Source organism: Durio zibethinus, chromosome 14 (genome assembly GCF_047325235.1).
Source record: "Durio zibethinus cultivar Kanyao isolate XHJ-2024 chromosome 14, ASM4732523v1, whole genome shotgun sequence".
Classification (NCBI taxonomy): Eukaryota; Viridiplantae; Streptophyta; class Magnoliopsida; order Malvales; family Malvaceae; genus Durio; species Durio zibethinus.
Genome location: NC_143175.1, coordinates 15844711 through 15863919, shown reverse-complemented (window position 1 = coordinate 15863919; position 19209 = coordinate 15844711). Strand labels below are relative to the sequence as shown.

Here is a 19209-nt window from a genome sequence, read left to right as displayed (position 1 = left end):
ACCTCAATAAAGTTTAAAGCATCGGCTTTAACTTCTACTGGAACTTTATGCCATGTTTCATAATGAATAGGCAATTTCATTCGATTATGGGCAAGCATGCCTAGAAATCTGGCCAATAGTTGAGCCTTTTCACCAATTGGTTGCATATTAGAGTTTGTAGATACTACAATACGCTTATTTGAAGGTAGTGCAAACAATTCCTCAAAGTTGTCCGACCTTTGGTCCTCTGTTGACCATTGTTATCAACTGCAAAAATTAAAAAATAAATTTGTAAAATGGAAATAACTTTATCATTATAATTGAATTCTAAATATGGGGTATATGATATCTGCATTCAAATTTAAAGCATAATCAATTGACAGGATACTATCTAAACCTAGACCTCCCGTATTGCAAGATCCAATATCAGTTAAAGGGTTAGAAGTGATTGAGTTAGATTCAACATTACGTTCATTTCCCTCCAAACAATTCAGTCCATAGGTAATTTCAACATGTACAACAAATGATTTTGAACTAATATCTCTGATATGTATTCCTTTCAATCTACTCCTTTGCATTGTAACTTATTTGCATCATAAAAGTGAATATATAAAAGATATTAGTTTAGAAGATATATAAAGACATTGAGAAGTTAAGAAATCATAACCTACGATATATAAAGAACATATCGATTTAATTAAATCAAAAGATAATGTATGATTTACAATTCAATAAATATACATAGCAAATGTGACATTAATTACATACAATCATTTACTACATTATGTCTTAAACACTCAAATTACAAAATATAGATGATCCATCATGGTTCATAAATGTCTTCATTAACATTTTTGCCAACCCACTGAGCATAGGTACTGTAGATATTTTTATCCAAGTTTTATTTAGCAAAAGGATAACATTCAGTTCCATGTTCAACATCATCTCTTGTATCTAACCCCATATCAAATAAGTCTCTATGTGTGTTTTAAAGAATAACAAACCAACCTAATTCTTTGGGATCTTCAAAATAAAAAACTTCTTTGACTTAAGATGAAAAAACATAAGATTCATTGATGAGTTGTTGTCCAGTGTGAATTAATCGAGAAAAATTCACAATTGTAAATCCATACTGATATTTCTTAATACCCTCACACTATTCACGTCAGCCCAATCACAATGAAATAAGATAACTTTCCACTTGCCATAATAATCTAACTTAATGATTTCATTAATCATGCCATAATAGTCAACATTTCCTTTTAAAGGGTTTGTGTCCCTAGCACTAGCATAGCTAGTAGTTGATGAAGTAACAACAACTTATGAATTTTGTGTATTTTTAAATCTCTCACGGGATTTAATATGAAATCTAAGTCTATTGGTGATGAAACCTTTGTATTGTTTCATAATCCTATTCGGACCTTGTGAAAGACACTTTACTTCTTCACTAACAAGCCTTCCACTCCAAACTTGTAAAAGTGGAATAAATATATATATGTTATTAATGTTAGTTATACCATAAGCATTCTATGTAGATTTCTCATAAAGGGAGGTATGACATTACTTATAGTTACTTCTAACCATTCATAAAAGTTTTTGAAGAATAACTTATCAAGCTTTCGAAGGTTTGATCATCGATAATGTGTAAGAGTTCTCAAATTATTTCTATACTCACTACAAAGCATCATGATAAAGTATTAACAATAAAAAAATACAATAAATTATGCTTAATGTAATGAATAATTTCCTTGCTAGAAAACCTATGTGCGAAATGATTCAATAGAGTCATGATGAAAAAGAATATATTGATGTGCTTATGCCCAAGACTTATCATCTAACTTCACCATTTCAGCTTTGCCTATTGGTTGTCCAAAACTTTGAAAAAGATAACTGTAGGCAGAGTTAGTATGCTGCATACCAATATTTCTCGATGGTCTATTAAATCTCGTTTCAACATTTTGTAAATAATGAGAACAAAATGTCATACACTCTTCTGCTAAATATCCTTCAGTAATAGAACCTTCTAGATAACATTTGTTGCGACAATAAAACTTTAGCTTCCCCAAAAACCTATCGCATAAAACATTAGTCATATATCTTTTTAACTATAGTGGCATAATTATCAATAAAAACCTAATCAATCTATTAGACAATAATACCTTTCGATAGGATACATTCATCGATAATAATCCAACCCACCGACTTTTGCTTTGTATGGAAGGTGGATAACCAAATGCATCATAAAAGTGAAAAAGTTTGGAGGGAAAATCTTCTTTAAATGGTATAAAGTAATTACAGCTCGATCTTAAAGTTTGTCAAGCTCTTCCACATTCATACATTTCCCATATAGAGATTTAAATATGTTACTCAATTCAATTACCACAGAAGTGACTTGCTTTGACATTGATGAATGTAAGACAATTGGAAATAAGTCTTAAATTAGAATGTGATAATCATGTGACTTTAATGAAGAAAGTTTTCGCTCCTTCAGATTCAAACATCTCGATATATTTGATGTATAGCCATTTGAAACTTTGACATTTTTCAAAACCTTGCAAACACATCCTTTTCAGCTTTAGAAATCCCAAAACAATTAACAGGCAATTGATATTTGCCATTAGGAAGTAACTTCGGATGAAGGTCAAGGTGAATCCTAATATCAACTAGGTCAAGCTGACTTTTTAAGTGATCTTTTAATCTTTTATTCATGTTGAGAATCGTCCTAATAAAATTTCACAAACATTCTTCTCTATGTGCATCAAATCAAGGTTCTAGCGTAATAAATTATATTCCCAATAAGTTAACTAAAAAAAGATACTTCTTTTTTTTCACAACTCAGAGTCACTGGGATCATCTTTTTCATCATCTTTTTCATCACTTTAAACATCAAGATCACCAACGTCAGTATCAGTATCACTAATTTATGTAATATGAGGCTAGACACCTTCAAAGATGTCCCTCACTCTTTTTCTTGATAGAGTTATTTTTTCATAAGTGAAATTGATACTTTTAACTTTTACAAGATATTAGACCCATTAATGGGTAAAGGTGATCTCCTCAACTCTTTAGTTCCATCAAAGAGATGTTGTTGGAATCTAAATCAATGAGTATCATCTAACCATCGATGATGTCCCATATAATAGAACTTCTTATCATTAGGTAACTACTTGGAACATGTTTGAACAGCACAACATGGACAAGAATAATGATCTTTTGTACCCCAACCAGATAAATTTGAATAAGCAAAAAAATCATTGATAGTCCGTAATAAAGTAGCAAGCATATTGAAGTTCTCTTTTTTTTGATGCATCATAGGTCTCAACTCCTTCCCATAATTGCTTTAACTCTTTAATAAGAGGTTGTAAGTAGAAGTCTATATCATTACTTGAATCTTTTTCTTAGGAAATTATCATAGACAATATAAATAACTATTGCTTCATGCAATCTATGGTGGCAAATTGTAAGGAATCAATACAATTGGCCAAGTACAATAAAAAGTACTCATCATTTTGAATGGGTTGAATCCATCAAATGCTAGTCTAAGCATAACATTTTGAAGATTAGATGCAAAGTCCAAAAACTTAGAATGAAATGATTTTCATGCCAAAAAATCTATAGGATACCTCAATGATCCATCATCTATCATTTTTCATGATGCCACCTCATTGAATCTGTAATTTTGAAAGATATGAAGAGTCGTTGAAGTTTTGGTATTAATGAAAATAGTGTAAGACCTTAATAGACTTACTTTTGACATTGACCTCATCACCATCCTCGTTCAACCTTTCATCGGGGTTTTTGTCTACCCAACGAGAAATACCACACAAATGACAAGATTTTTTATTTTTTCTATTACCCCAATACAACATGCAATCATTGGGATAATTATGAATTTTCTCATATCTGAAACTTAAATCTTTGATCATCTTTTTTAATTTCTTACAAGATTTAGAGATTTTTACAAAAGGAAACATTTCTTTCATAAACTCTAATAATAAAGTCAGAGAGCTTTCCATCCATCCACATAAGCATTTCAAGTGAAAAAGACTAGCATAGAAAGATAACCTTGAATGTTTCGATCCCTCATAAAATTCTTCATTCATATCCTCAAGCAACCTATAAAATTTTAATGCTTCTCATTTCGGTTATTGGTCACCTACACCTATCCCAGGTTCACCAAATTCATTTATTTCAACATTTGACTGATTAAATCCATATTGGTTATGAATGTTAAAAGCATCTCACAACATGCTTCAATGTCATCTACTATAAAAAGATCATGTTGGTGTTGGGAAGCCCTTAAAGTTGAAAGAACTTTAGTGAAAGACTTTGATGGTACAGACTCTCTATGAAAATACCAATTAACATATCCTAGGAGAAATCCAATACAAAATAAATGTTCAAAAACAACTTGATGCATTTGCCAATCTAGATTAGCACACTTCACTCATGGGCATAATATCATATTATCTTTACTTGTATTCTCAAATGCAAAATTAAGAAAATTTTTCACTCCATCTCTGTACTCTTGACTTAATCTTGACTTTTGCATCAACTCTTATCCATTTAGTACTTACTACATTATTAGACCAAATGTATATAAATAATTTACATGAAAATGAACATGTCAAATATTTAAGTTTACTATGGTTTAAACAAAAGATAATAACAAGACCAGTACTTACAGAAAATGAGAACTCTTTTTTGTGAAGTATTTTATTAGTTACCTGAATTATGAATATTAAAATCTGCTACTAACATAGACAGTACCCAAGAGTATTTGTAGTTGGGGTTGAAATAAAGTAAAACAGGTACAGAGGAAACCTAAAAAAAAAAAGAAAATAAAAAAGAAAGGGAAAGGGATGATGGGTTACAAATAGGTATTTGAGGGGTTTTGGAGAAAATTGTTTAAACCAAAAAGAAAATCGCCAATTACTAAAACTGAAGGAATAGTCAAATTAAGTAAAAGCTAAAATAACTAATGAATAGTCAAAATAGGGTTCTAAAAGACAATGCTCGAATACTAAAAGCTGAAGGAAAGGGAAAGTAAATTACAGTTTGTTTGGAAAGAGAAATAGTAAAATAATAAAGATGAAACTGGAAATTGGTGATTGGATGCGCTAAGTTTGAGGACAATTTTATTGGACCGGATTATTGAAGGCATTTACCAAGAAAAATACCTTCAATAATTTCCTCCTAAATATGTTTTGAATATATTATAGGCATCTTTAACAGAGTTGTAATAGAATTATTTGGGATTATTAAAGGCATTTACGTCCCAAAAATGCTTTTAGAAATTTCTTCTAATTTTTATGGTGTATTTAATGAATGCATTTTTTGCATAATACACCTTCAATAATTCTTTCATTTTCATCTATGAATATCAGTGAAAACGGTTTTTTACTAAAAATGCCTTTAATAATTTTTTTAAAAAAATTGTTTGGGATTATTAAAGGCATATTCTATACAAAACGCCTTTAATATTACACTACTAAAATTTTGAATGGTTATTGAAGGTGTTTATTCCAAAAAATGCATTGACTAATTCATTTTATTTTTTGAAGGAATTTATTGAAGGTGTCTTCCAGTGAAAAACGCTTTCAATGTAGTAAATTTCAAACTTTAGGACGGTTAGTGAAAGTTGTTTTTTGAGAACAAACACTTACAATAATTTCCTTTAGAAAGTTTTTAGGATTATTAAAGGCGTCTTTCAGTGCCAAACACCTTTAATATTTCACTACTTAAATTTTAAGATGGTTAGTAAAGGCGTTTGTTCTAGAAAAACGTTTTCACACATAAATTTCTTTTAATTTACGTACATAGTTATTGAAGGCATTTTTTGAGAACAAACGCCTACAATAATTTCCTTTTGAAAATTTTTAGGATTATTAAAGGCATCTTCCAGTGAAAAATACCTTCAATATTACTGTACTCAAATTTTAAGATGGTTAGTGAAGGCGTTTTTCTAGAATAAACGCCTTCACTAATTCCTTTTAATTTTTGTACGTAATTATTGAATGCATTTTTTGAGAACTAATGCCTTTAATAATTTTCTCTTAAAATTTTTGGGATTATTAAAGGCGCATTCCAGTGAAAAACACCTTCAATATTCCACTACTCAAATTTTAAGATGGTTAGTGAAAGCATTTATTCTAGAAAAATGCCTTCACTAATTTCTTTTAATTTACATACATGGTTATGAAAGCATTTTTTGAGAACAAATGCCTTTAATAATTTTCTCTTAAAATTTTTGGAATTATTAAAGGGGTCTTCCAGTGAAAAACACATTCAATATTCCACTACTCATATTTTAAGATGGTTAATGAAAACATTTACTCTAGAAAAATGCCTTCACTAATTCCTTTTAATTTTTTTACATAATTATTGAAGGCGGTTTTCTACTAAAAACGCCTTTAATAATTTTTGTTCAAAATTATCAAACTTTAATAATTTCCTTTGAAAATTATTTTTTGGATTACTAAAGGCGTCTTTTAGTAAAAAACACCTTCAATAATCTCCAAGTAAAATTTTAAGGGGATTATTGAAGGTTTTTTTTTTCCAAAAAAATGCCTTTAATAATAATTTTTATATTCACTTCCCTATCTTGAACATCAGAATCACAAATTGTTAGTACACAGAATGATTAAAAATTGCATTAATCAACCAAACCAAACCCACAAACACATTTCTATAAGGCTTTTGGTTTCTTTATCTTTATCGTCGCCACTGACCTTCAACAAATTAACGGCACGCACCTTTCTGTTTATCGGTATGTTTTTATTTTTTTTGTTTACTGTATTATTTATATTACTCGATAGAGCTATCTTTTTCAGTTCCTTACTATTTACATATGCATATTTATTTTTATTAATTTCACCATAAGCATAGTCGTCTAAGGAGTCATTGCATGTATGCTGTTTCTGTGTAGTTTTCTATTAATATTATGGTTTGCTGAACCTTGTTGTGTAATATAGTTTTCTATTAATATTATTGTATGATATTGGTATGTTGAATGGTATGCTGAATCGTATGCTGCATGGTTTGTTGAATGGTGTTTCTGAATGGCTTACTGAAAGGTGTGTCTAAGCACATTGCTGATTAGTTTGCTGAATGCTGTTTTCTGTATGTAGTATGATATTGGTTGTATTTAATTACGTATAGTGTTAAATTTAAACGGTCATTTTATGTAATTCATATAATTATGATCAAAATTGTAGTTATTATAGACTCTGAATAACATCATTCTCCTTCTATTAAACATGCATAAGACACACGTGTAGGCCAAAAAAGAAAGGGAAGGGGCCCAAATAAACAAATTAAAGTGAGTGACACAAAACTTAACGTTGACTTCAATCAAAATGAGTAGCCTATATCTGAAGGAGCTGCCAAGTTGGCTATTCATATTGCAGCTGTCATCTGTCGTAGGATTTTCATTACGTACACTAATTGGTGACAAGTTCCTGATGATCTAAAGGATGATATATGACAGTCGACTGTGGTATGTTTATGCAACTATTTCGTAAAATTTGCTAAATGATCATTTAATTGAAATTCAATGCGTTCATACTAATTATGTTAAATTATTTAGGAATGGTTTGATGTCCCAATTAACTGTAAAAAAATTATGTTGCAATTTGTTGAGAAAGCATTCAAAGACTTCAAAAGCAGATTGACAGCCCAATATATTTTTTTGCTGGCTGATTAAGGTGATGTATTGGTTGTTCCACTTATGTCATATACAGATGTGATAAGTGTTGAAGATTGGATAAATTTTATTTGATATCGACTTTTAGAATATTTCTCAGTATGCAAACCCATTACCATTGTAAGTCTTTATGCAATATAACCTTTGATCTTTATATGTGATTAATGTAATTTCTTTCTTTTGTAGAAAATCAAAGAAAACCAATGGAACATTAGGGCCGCCAAACAAAAAATCACCATCGAACAACAAGAAAGGGATATGAAAATGTGAAGTATGAGCTTGTATGTATTCTCACACTTGTTTTATACTCATTAATGAATATTTATGAACATTCATTTCATACATTCTAATTCTTATATTATGGTAATTTAATAGGAATCAACGAGCTCTAGCACCAAAGTTTTCATATGGGATATCTAGAAGGATGGATCCTTTGCAAATGAAGCAACTGAAGAAATGGCAAAAAAGATTGTATGTATAACTATTTTTTTAATATAATGATGATTGGCATTGTGGTTGTATGCATGACTGTATACTAGTTTGTATAAATTTGTTGATGCAGCTCATCTTATTATTCTCTTTCAGGATGATTATACTGCAAAAGTCAAATCTAGTGAATTGACAATCCAGTATGGCGAAGATCTATTGTCTTTAGCATTAGGCATTAAAGAAAGATAAATTTATCTTGCCATCAAAGTTTTTTAGTAATTAACCCAAAACCCCGCAATTGAGAAATACACAATATGAAGTAATCATTGCACAACAACAGCAACGAATTGATGACTAGGAGCAATGCCTCAATGAGCAATAACAAAGACTCACTACTTTGGAGTCTATGTTTGCAAGTCAGGAAGCAAAGCCAACCTCGCTACCACCTATGAAATATGATTTTGTTTATAAGTTTAATATTAATTTGTTTATTATATTTATTGATTTAGTTTTAATACTTATATTTCATTAAATATTGTAGCAGGATGTTGGGAGTCAATATGACCCTTGCTTGGGCTACCATGGATGAGTTATCTAATTATTCGTTGAAGCATTTATTCAGAGGAAACTTTATAACCATTAAGTCTGAGGAAGGGTTATTTGATAAACCATCATTTTCTTTCATTGGTGTGGAGGAAGTTAAAGAATTTTGTGAACTGGATGAATTATCAGCTGTTGATATTGTTGCTTATATAAGGTTAGCTTATAAATACAAATATGCACATTTAATATGTATTAATCTATATTACGATGTAATACTAAGTAGTAGTGTTGATTGTTATCATGCAGTTTCCTATATAGAGAGCTTAAGGGAAGATAATTGGCCAATAGATTTAGATTAATTGACCTCAACTTCATTAGTGAGCAGAGTGGCACAGTCATTTATCATGCTAATCATGTGATTGATTACATGAAAAGATCGACTGATTATTATTTGCTCCTGTATAATGTGTAGTAAGTTATATTCCAACCTTACCCAAATCTAATCTGATGCATAATCTGAGTATATCATTGTTATTATTTTGCAGTTGTCATTAGATGCTTATTGTGATTGATATCAAATCCTTAACGCCATACTTACTTTATTCAGTTAATCCAATGGCGATACCTAATCCCGATATTCAAGCTTTTATAAAGAGGTATTACACTTTATTATATTATATATCTTATATTTTTTCATAAGTAATTTTATTTATGTATTAAGTAATTTTTTTCTTTTCAATTTAAGGTTATATCTACATTCGATAAGAAGGTGAAAAAATCAAAATGAGTGTTATTACTGATAAATGTGAAATTTATTTTTTTATGCTAAGTTTGTGTAGATAAATATTTCCTAAACTGACTCAATTTAATTTTCAGGTACCTCGTCAACCCGGTAAATTGAATGTGGATATTATATCTTTCATTTTATGCAGGAGATAGTTTTATATGATTTTATGACCACACCATTCAAGGTTAGTATAAATTTTATAAACTCGTTATATCTTCAAAAAAATAAAAAGCTAAATTATGTTTTCATTTATTAACCATTTACTTCTGATTTTTTTTAGTGGGAGAGTAAAGAAAGCTTCACGATAGAGGAATTGGATGAAGTTTGTAAAGAATGGTGTGAGTATATATTATCATTTTGATGGGATTAATGAAGGCATTTTTAGCAAGAAAATGCCTTGAATCATCCCTAATAAAATGTTATTGACTGCATTTTTAACCAAAACTACTTTAAAAAATCTCACCTAAAAATATATTATGTGGAATATTAAAGGCGTTTTGGGACAAAAATGCCTTCAAGAATCCGTTCCAAATATTGTGTATGGATTATTGAAGGCATTTTTGACAAAAACCACCGTTAATAATTTTTGCTAAAAATTGATTGATTGGATTATTGAAGGCGCTTTCACCCAAAAACGCCTTCAAGAATCCGTTTCATTTTTTTCCTATGGATTATTAAGGGCATATTTAGCAAGAAAACGCCTTCAATAATCCTTAATAAAATGTTATTGAAGGCATTTTTTTATCAAAACTGCCTTTAATAATCCCACCTAAAATTTTATTGTGTGAAATATTAAAGGTGTTTTGGGCAAAAAACGTCTTCAAAAATTCGTTCCAACTTTTTTGTATGGATTATTGAAGGTGTTTTAAAAAAAATTACCTTCAATAATACTAACTTAAAATTATTTGAATAGATTATTAAAGGCATTTTTCTACTATAACACCTTGAATAATCCCTAAAAAAATGTTATTGAGGTGTTTTTGAAAAAAACCACCTTTAATAATCCAAACTAAAAATTTATTGATTGGATTATAGAAGGTGAGTTCGGCCAAAAATGTCTTTAAGAAGTAATTCAAAATTTTTTCTATGGATTATTAAGGGCGTTTCTCTACCAAAAATGCCTTCAATATTCTCTCCAAAATTTTTTAAAGTAATTGGTAAATGCGTTTTTGCCCAGAAAACACATAAAATAATCAATTACAAATAATCTCTGGAAAAACTCAAAAAAGGCTAAAGGGAGGGATCGAACCTACCACTTTATGGTTAACATTCGTACGATCCTAAAATTTTGATATGATATTTATTGAAGGTGTTTTTGACTAAAAATGCTTTCAATAAGCCTGTGAAATTATTTGGTGGAATTATTAAAGGTGTTTCTTGTAGAAAAAGTCTTCAATAATTACATACATTTTTTATGAGAGAATTATTGAAGGCGTTGTCTGCCAAAAACACATTTAGTAATTCCCTATCAATTTTTTTAATGAGATTATTCAAGCCATTTTCTGCCAAAAATGCCTTTAATATTCACTTAAAATTTTAAGATAAAATTATTCAAGGCATTTTAGTTGATAAACGCTGCTAATATCAAGTTTTGGGTGGCGTTTATAAGTAACAATGTCACTATTTGAATATTTAATGGCATTTGATAATAAACGCCTTAAGTTTTATAAAAACAAGGAAGCTAACGGCGTTTGTAAGTGAAACACCACTACAAAATTGTCACTAATATTCCATTTTCTTGTAGTGAAGTCATCACATAGTTCAAAAACAATTTTTTTGTGCCTTAACTTTTGCCTAAGTCATCCTTTCTAGGATTTTCAACTTAGCAGGTTTTTTTTTTGTTTTAATATTTGCCTAAGTTGTCCTTTATAGGATTTTCAACTTAGCAGGTTTTTTTTAGAGCACTTTAGGCTTTTATCTAGGAGCAACAATTTTTTTGCAGTTTAAGCTCATGCTTAAGAGCTTATCTATGTAATTCAGATTATTGGAAAATACTGACTTTCCTACACTGAGGTTGGGGAAAAAGAATAATTACAGCAGAATATTTTATGCTTTGACAGAGTGCCTAAAAGGAATGCCCTTTTTTGCCACTTTTTTTTTTAATTTCTTCTAAGGCTTTTTTTTTTCATTAATGAACGCTCCAGCAATTTGTCAGTGAAGTTTGAAAGAATTTTTTTTGGTTATGATCCACATTTAGGCCTTGACTTACTCACACTTCTGCAAACATGCATGCTCGGAAGAAGTTCCCGAGCTTCAAGACATGGGAGGCCCTACTGAAGGTCTGTATTTTTTTCAACCTCTTGAAACTTTTTTCATCCGTTGAAATTGGTGACACAAATTTCAAAACCTTGTAGACTCTATGGTTAAGTAAAACTGAATGGCTATCATAGTTTGTTACTAAATGAATAGGTGGATTCAGTGTTGCTTTCGATCCACTTGATGGCTCTAGTATTGTCGACACAAATTTCACAGTAGGCACCATCTTCGGGGTGTGGCCTAGAGATAAGTTAACTAGAGTAACAAGAAGAGATCAAGTTGCTGCAGGGATAGGAATTTTTGGTCCTCGGACTACACACGTTCTTGTACTTAAAGACATTCCTGGAACCCATGAGTTCCTCATCCTTGATGAAGGTACTTGCAAGTTGGAACAATGTTTTTTGCAATCAGATAATGACCGTCCCATTCAGTTGTGAAAAACTTAAGTTTAGAAGTGGTACCTAACTTTTTGAAGATTATTCTTACACAAATGTAGCCAAGGATTATGGAAAAAGTATTGAGTACCTAAATTCCTTATTTTCGTTAGTGCATTTATCAGGAAAATGGCAACATTTCAAGGACACCACAGAGATTGGTGATGGAAAAATGTTTTCCCTTGGAAATTTGAGAACCACATTTCACAACCCTGAATATGATAAGGTTCAACTATATATAAGTACTTTTCTAAATTCATTTAATGAGGGAATATTATTGCTATAACTCTTATTTATCATTTATAAATCAATTAAAATGTCCATAATTTAGTAACTTCTACATTTTAAAGGCAGTTGATCAACTATTATGTGAGAGAGAAATACACATCGAGGTACACTGGTGGAATGGTACCTGATGTCAACCAGGTATGCCAAGCTTCTTCCATACCTTGGTTTTACTGTAGTTCATATTGCTGTCAATTTTAAATGATTTTACCATATGTTCATCAACAGATCATTGTAAAAGAGAAAGGTATCTTCACAAATGTGGCATCACCATCTGCCAAAGCCAAGCTGAGGCTGTTATCTAAAGTAGCTCCATCAAGGTTATTGATTGAGAAAGCCGATGGTTACAGTAATGATGGTCAGTAGTCGATACTAGACAAAGTGATATATAATCTTGATGATAGAACTTAAGTTGCATATGGTTCCAAGAATAAGATTATCTGCTTTGAAGAAACCCTACACGAATCTTCAAGGCTGATAGTAGGGGTCCCTGTTGGAGCTACTGCTTAAGCAACAATGTTTACCATATCTGTCTTTCAGCCTTTGCTTTTCTGTCTATCAAAACTTAAGCTATTCCATGTAGAAGAAGTTGTAAAATAGTGGACAAAATGCTTGAATTATGATAAAACTTAGAAATATAAAAGGCCGAGTTCCATTCGGCATTTTTTTTTCTTGAGAAGTGTTTGCTTTAGGTGTAATGAGACTAGAAGCAGAAATGTTCATAAAATTATTCCAGGGCTAATGTCTTATATGAATTTCAAAGTTATATTCATCAAACTTAGACTTTCCAAGTTCTATTGCTCCATAGGTTGAATATCCATAAGAGGAATAGGTCCAAGGAAACAACATCTTCCTATGATAGGAAGCAATTTGGATTTCCACTTCCTTTAATTAGAAGAACTTAAAAATATAAGTGTCATACTCCAAACCCAAAGATTTAGGATGTAACAATGCCGCATACTTATAAGGCAAATTTTACAAGCACGCAAGATAACAGATATCCAACTAAATCAAAATCTCCAATAATCTCCAAAATAATGCTTTACAGAATCTCAAGTCTATAAAATTATACCCTTTGCAAGTTGGTCGAATATACTAAAATTCTTACTAACAAATCTTTTAGAATCAATAATAAAATACTCACTCAAAAGCTATACCAAGCTAAAGATAAATGCTAATCTTACTAATCTAAGTAATTATCAAGATTAAACCTTCCAAGATACCAACATCAAAATCTGAAAAAGTAAAGAATATTAAAAGAATGAGTACGATAACTTAGCAAGTAACCGACATCCCTTCAGTTGGATTAAGTATGCCATAAAACATTTAGGCCAAAAAATTAACTAAATGATTCAAAAATTTTTTGGGTAATCTTGTATTCACAAACATATTCTCAAAACTAGTTTCTCATATCACAAAACAAAATCAAATATCACAAAATTATAAATTTTATAGTCTCTCGTAACATACTACAACCACACTTAACCCTTGTGGCATAGGTTAGAATCCAAATTTTTTCTCTAGTGCAATGGGATAGAAGTATATCATAAGCAACTAGATCGTTGCACTGACAATTGACAATTATAAGTAACCCATTAGTACAATGGAACAGAAGTATATCACCGATGGTATGGTGAACAAAAACCACTATTCTCAATCGGTGGCACGGTTTGAAACCGGTATCGATATCACAAAATACATGTCGACATAGCCAACAATTAACCCCCATTGATAGGATTAGAACATAGTCATACTAAGAGATAAAAACTAAAATATATTTTGAAATTACCCAATATATACAAATTCAATATTTATAAATTTTTTCAAAACATAATCCATACAAAGTAAAATTATATAATCATTTTAAAGAAAATTTTCATATTCCGATAGACAATGGATATATAAATATATTATTACAAAATTATTTTCAAAAATCAAAATAATATCAAATCATATTCTAAACTTATAACAAAGAAATCATATATACATTTTGCATGCTCAACCTGATTTACAAAACAAATGGACAAAACAATATATATTATATATTTCAACTCTAAATATATTAAGGCTGATTTTTAGAGACATAGAAACTTGAAAGGATATCAAATCACTTACCTAATGTGCTAAACCGAAACTTAAGCAGTGAATCACTTAATTCTCTTAATATCTTAATAATTCAAGAAATATTCAAAAATCAAAATTTAACCCAAAAACATAAATTTAATGAGGCAAACCTTTCATGGGTCAACCTAAGCAAAATAGTGGCAACCTTCATGACTAATCGAAACTATTTGAAAGTATTTTTAGCACATTAAAATAAAATTTCTTTTAATATAACAAAATATCTAAAATTGAGTATAAATATTAAATTAAGGATTAAAACATAAAAATCAATAGCAATATAAATTTTTACAAATATTTAATTTTTAACATTTAATAGTAGTCATTGTTGTAAGTTTAAATCTAATTTAATAGTTTTTTAACAATACTAATAACAGGGAATTAACACAGTCAAAATCTATTAAAATAAGTAAAAAATTATTAAAAATAATATAGCTAAAATTCAAGTAATTTATAACTAAATACATCAAATATTGGCTAGAAATAATTTTTAAAACAATTAAAAACTAAATTTTCTAAGTTCTGAAATTTTTGCATTACGTGATCATTTAGTTTACTTTGAGCTACAAAATCTCTAACATCCCACTGTTCCTAATGACAAAGGAAAGTAGTAATTTAAAGTAAGGATATAATACTACAACTGAGAAATTCGTTTCGGCAAAAATGATATCCAGAAGCCTAGGTTTCTAAGGTCAAAACTTTGTAAATTATCACAAATAACCTAGATTTTTCTGGGTTTCAGATTAATAAGCCCTTTTTTGGGGTTTTGATTCTTTTAACCTATAAATCATTTGAATAAACCAATCATACTACTAGAAAGTTCACATTTCGTACTATCAAAAGTATCTAAAGTTTGACCAAATCAACCACCGAAGTAAGGAGTTCCAATGGCTCAAAGCTGGGGATTTGTAACATCAGAAACTCAAAAAAGAGAAACTTAAAATTACTCAACCAAATGAAGTACCACATATACCAGTAGAAAGATCTTGAAAAGACATTTCTATTGGTACCTACAATTTTCTTGGATTGTTACCAGAAAATTGTTAGAATATTTTTGAAGATGTAAAGATAGGAAAATATAAGTTGGCATTGGTAAAAAATTGCACAAAACATGAAAATTCCAAGAGTTTTGAAAAAAATCTTACTTTAATCAATGATTTTTAGGATTGATTTGCCCTTCCTCTTCCTCTTTTCTTCTTTTCCAAGTTGGTTTTTCAAGTTTTTCCTTTTTTTTTTTTTGGTTAGAGAAAACTATCGACAAAACTATCTAATAAGCTTTTTTCTTCTCCTTTAGTACTTTTTTTTTTTACTAATGATACTCTCGAGCTGGATCACTAATTAGGCTATAGTTACTTGGGCTTGAGTATTGCAATAAGAAACATCTAAATCACGTCTAAATAATCAGTTAATCATATTTTATTATTTAAATGTCATTGAATAACCTCTGCTTATGGAATAATGATCAGATTGGTCCATCCAATGATACAACTAAATTTAAAAAATAAAAATTGTCATTGACATGGATTATAGATGTCCTTTAACAATTTGAAAGTCTTGTTGATATATCTTGTTGATATATTCAAAGGATCATGCCAAAGCTTAAAATCTTTTTCTAAAATTCCTTTATTTATGTGCCAAGCTCTGAGATGAGGATCAAGACCCTAAAATCACAAGAGAAAAAGAAAGCAGTTATGAGCAAAGGCAGGGGATATTCCCTATGTTTGCACTCTAATGCTTAAATAAGAGTTTAAAATATAGGAGATTGGAAAGAGAGAAAAATAAAAAAGTAAGAGAAAAAGTCAATGGATAGGTAGCACTTGGATGTCTCTATTTATAGGTGAAAGGTGAGAGGTTTTTAGGGTAGAATAGTGATATAGCCAAGCTAACGTGGCATTGTGAATGGCAACTTAGACTGACATGTTAGGTTAGCTCAAAAGTTGAAAATGCTCTTGACTGTTTGTTGACAATCTCTAATGAGAAAAAAGACCAATTTACCTTTTAAACAAAAAAATACTCCTAAAGATATGTCCCCTTATCGAGCAATTTGAGTATCATACTGATAGGATCCTGATTAAGCCTTTTTGACATATGTGTTTGTTAGTCCAACCTTGAGTTTTTTGAGAATTGGTTTTGAAAACTTATGCCTTGGACCTAACCTTGTGTTGTCAAGGTTGAATGTTCTTAAGGCTAATGTGGGGTCAAGTAGGAAAAGTTTATGATTGATTGTAGGCTATTGAGTATAACCTTGGCCACTCTAAAATGTGCTGACCTGACGTGTGATCAAAGGTGTCAAGCTTGATCTTGAGGATGAGTTTTGGGAAAATGGTCCATTCTAGGTTTGCCTAGATGAGTGGCCTCGTGTTAAAGTGGCCTGAAGTTAGGCTAAGCAAACTTATGAGTAATGATTGATGTGACTCATATGTCTGATATGAGACTTGTATTTTTTCTTAATGATAGAGTTTGATTTCCTGGTCTAACTCAAGATTGACATGACAATTGGTCCATTTGAATGGTCTGGCCTAGATTTTATGATCGGTTTAATCGATTTGAATAGGTGGAATGATTGACTCACCCCTCTGTTGCCTAAAACTCGTATTTAATAAGGAAAAAAGTATTTAGGGGATAAAAACCCAAAATTGGAAAGGTGAAGGGTTATCCTTGGTAACCATTTGGACATGTAACACAATCTAGAGCATTTATCTGATCTCATCATTGATTATATAAATGGCCTTTTAGGGCCTTCATTCTTCACTTACTATTTTTTTACTCTAAAACTAACCTACTCTTATCGACCTTAAAGATCTTAATTTCTTTCAATTGACTTTTTTTCCTTTTTACTTTGGTATGTTTCCTTCCTTTTCATTTTAAAATGTCTTCTAGTGCAAACTCTAGGGGTTCAGTAAGTTACAAAATAGTTCTAAGGGGAGGTCACTCAGTAGTAGAGATAAAGGTGATAGGGCCCTTCTATCATTGCAAAAAGTGACTACTCTAAGGCTATTTCTAGCTAAACCTTATGACCGAGGACAAGCAAAGAGGGTCAAAAATAATGCTCACACTAATGAAAAACAGGTCTATCAGAGCATAAATAAATTCATGGCTACTATTGATTTTGAGCTCGAGAACCTCTCAATTCTAGAATCTAAGGTCGATTTGGCTTCTAACTTTTCTTCTTCTTTTGCTATTTTTTTTCTAAGGTTAAACCTTCTATTCCTACTTCTTTCATCCGTCCTTTTATTGAGCTAGCTTCAATTGATGTCCCTTAATTCTCTTTTCTATTTGGGGAGTCTCTCTACCCTTTTTTTTCCTTTAACATCATGGTGATCTTCGTTACTACTCATGCTTAGAATCCTACTCTTGCTTAAGAGTCTGAGTTTTTTGATGATGAAGACTCCAATGATGATGAAAGCTTCGATAGAAAGCAAAAAAGGGATACCATCTAGGCAAAAAAAAAAAGTGAGGATGAAGAAGAATCCTCTTCAGATTCGGATGCCTTGGTTTAGATTTTTTTTTTTTTTTTACTTCTTGTTCTTTAGGCTTAACCTTAAAAACATGATGCAGAGCTTAAATAGTAGGGCTAATCTTGAAGACTACCTTAACATGTGCTCTGTTCATAATGTCCAATCTTTAAAGGTCAACTTTGACTTTCCAAATAAAGGGTACAATATATCAATGCCAACCACCAAGGATCAAGTCATTTTTCCTCTAAAAGGTCACGTTTTTACTGTGATGGGATTCCATAGTGGCTGGCCTGAGGTTCCCTTTATATCTTTTTATTATTGATTTTTTTTCTTTCATATAATTTAGCTATCACTCAGCTCACTCCAATTTCTTTTCGGTACATAATAGCTTTATTATTTTTTGTAAGAACCTATATATTTTTCCTTCTCTCCCTCTATGCAAAAAGTTTTTATCAATAAAAAAAATCCATATGATAAGAGGTGGTTTTATATCATATCTTATTCAGCCAAAAAGATATTCGTAGACTATCTTAGTTTAATAAAAAATTGAAAACTGCTCTTCTTTTACATTAAGAAGAAAAATAAAAATAAAAATAATGAGCCCGAAGTGTGGGTGATTTTGAATGAGCCTAGGATTTTTGAAGATGAACTCATTCTTCTCACTATGAATGACCTTATTGCTTAGAACAAGATTTTAGAATTCACTAAAAGGGAAGAGTTGCTCATAAATGCATACGAGCTGACCTTTTCTGAAGTAATGAATGAGACCAAATATTATGGTAGGTTTAAAGTAACTTTGTAGGGTATTTGGTTTTATAGATTTTTTTTAGCACTTAGCTCATCTTGCAGATATATCTAACAATACCCAACCATTAAAAAATTTTGACTTTTGCAAGTTCCTCCACCAATCATAATTGAAGAAAGGCCAAAAATAGCCCATCCAGTTTAGGGCTCCATCTCGATAAGGGATTAAAATAATTGATCTTCGTATCTCTCAATCATCAAGCTCCATAGCTCAAGCTCCCATTGGTGCCAAAAATAAGCAAAAAGTAATGGCAGGTCGAGAAACCCATCCTTCAAAAAGCAAAAGACCAAAGCTTTCCCTTGCAACACGATGCCTGAAGTCTAGATCTTGAAGCCCACCTCAAAGTGCTTCTTTATTAGATTGGAGTATGACTCCAATGAAAATCCTTTTAAAGATGTTGACATGGT

The 19209-nt window shown here is 30.6% G+C and overlaps 2 pseudogenes; one reads left to right on the top strand and one right to left on the bottom strand.

Moving 5' to 3' along the window:
- Nucleotides 1-1739: 1739 nt before the first annotated feature.
- On the bottom strand, nt 1740-2413 carry LOC149515084 (uncharacterized; annotated as a pseudogene).
- Nucleotides 2414-9271: 6858 nt separating this feature from the next.
- Nucleotides 9272-12928, top strand: LOC111294829 (sedoheptulose-1,7-bisphosphatase, chloroplastic-like; annotated as a pseudogene).
- The last annotated feature ends 6281 nt before the right edge of the window (nt 12929-19209 follow it).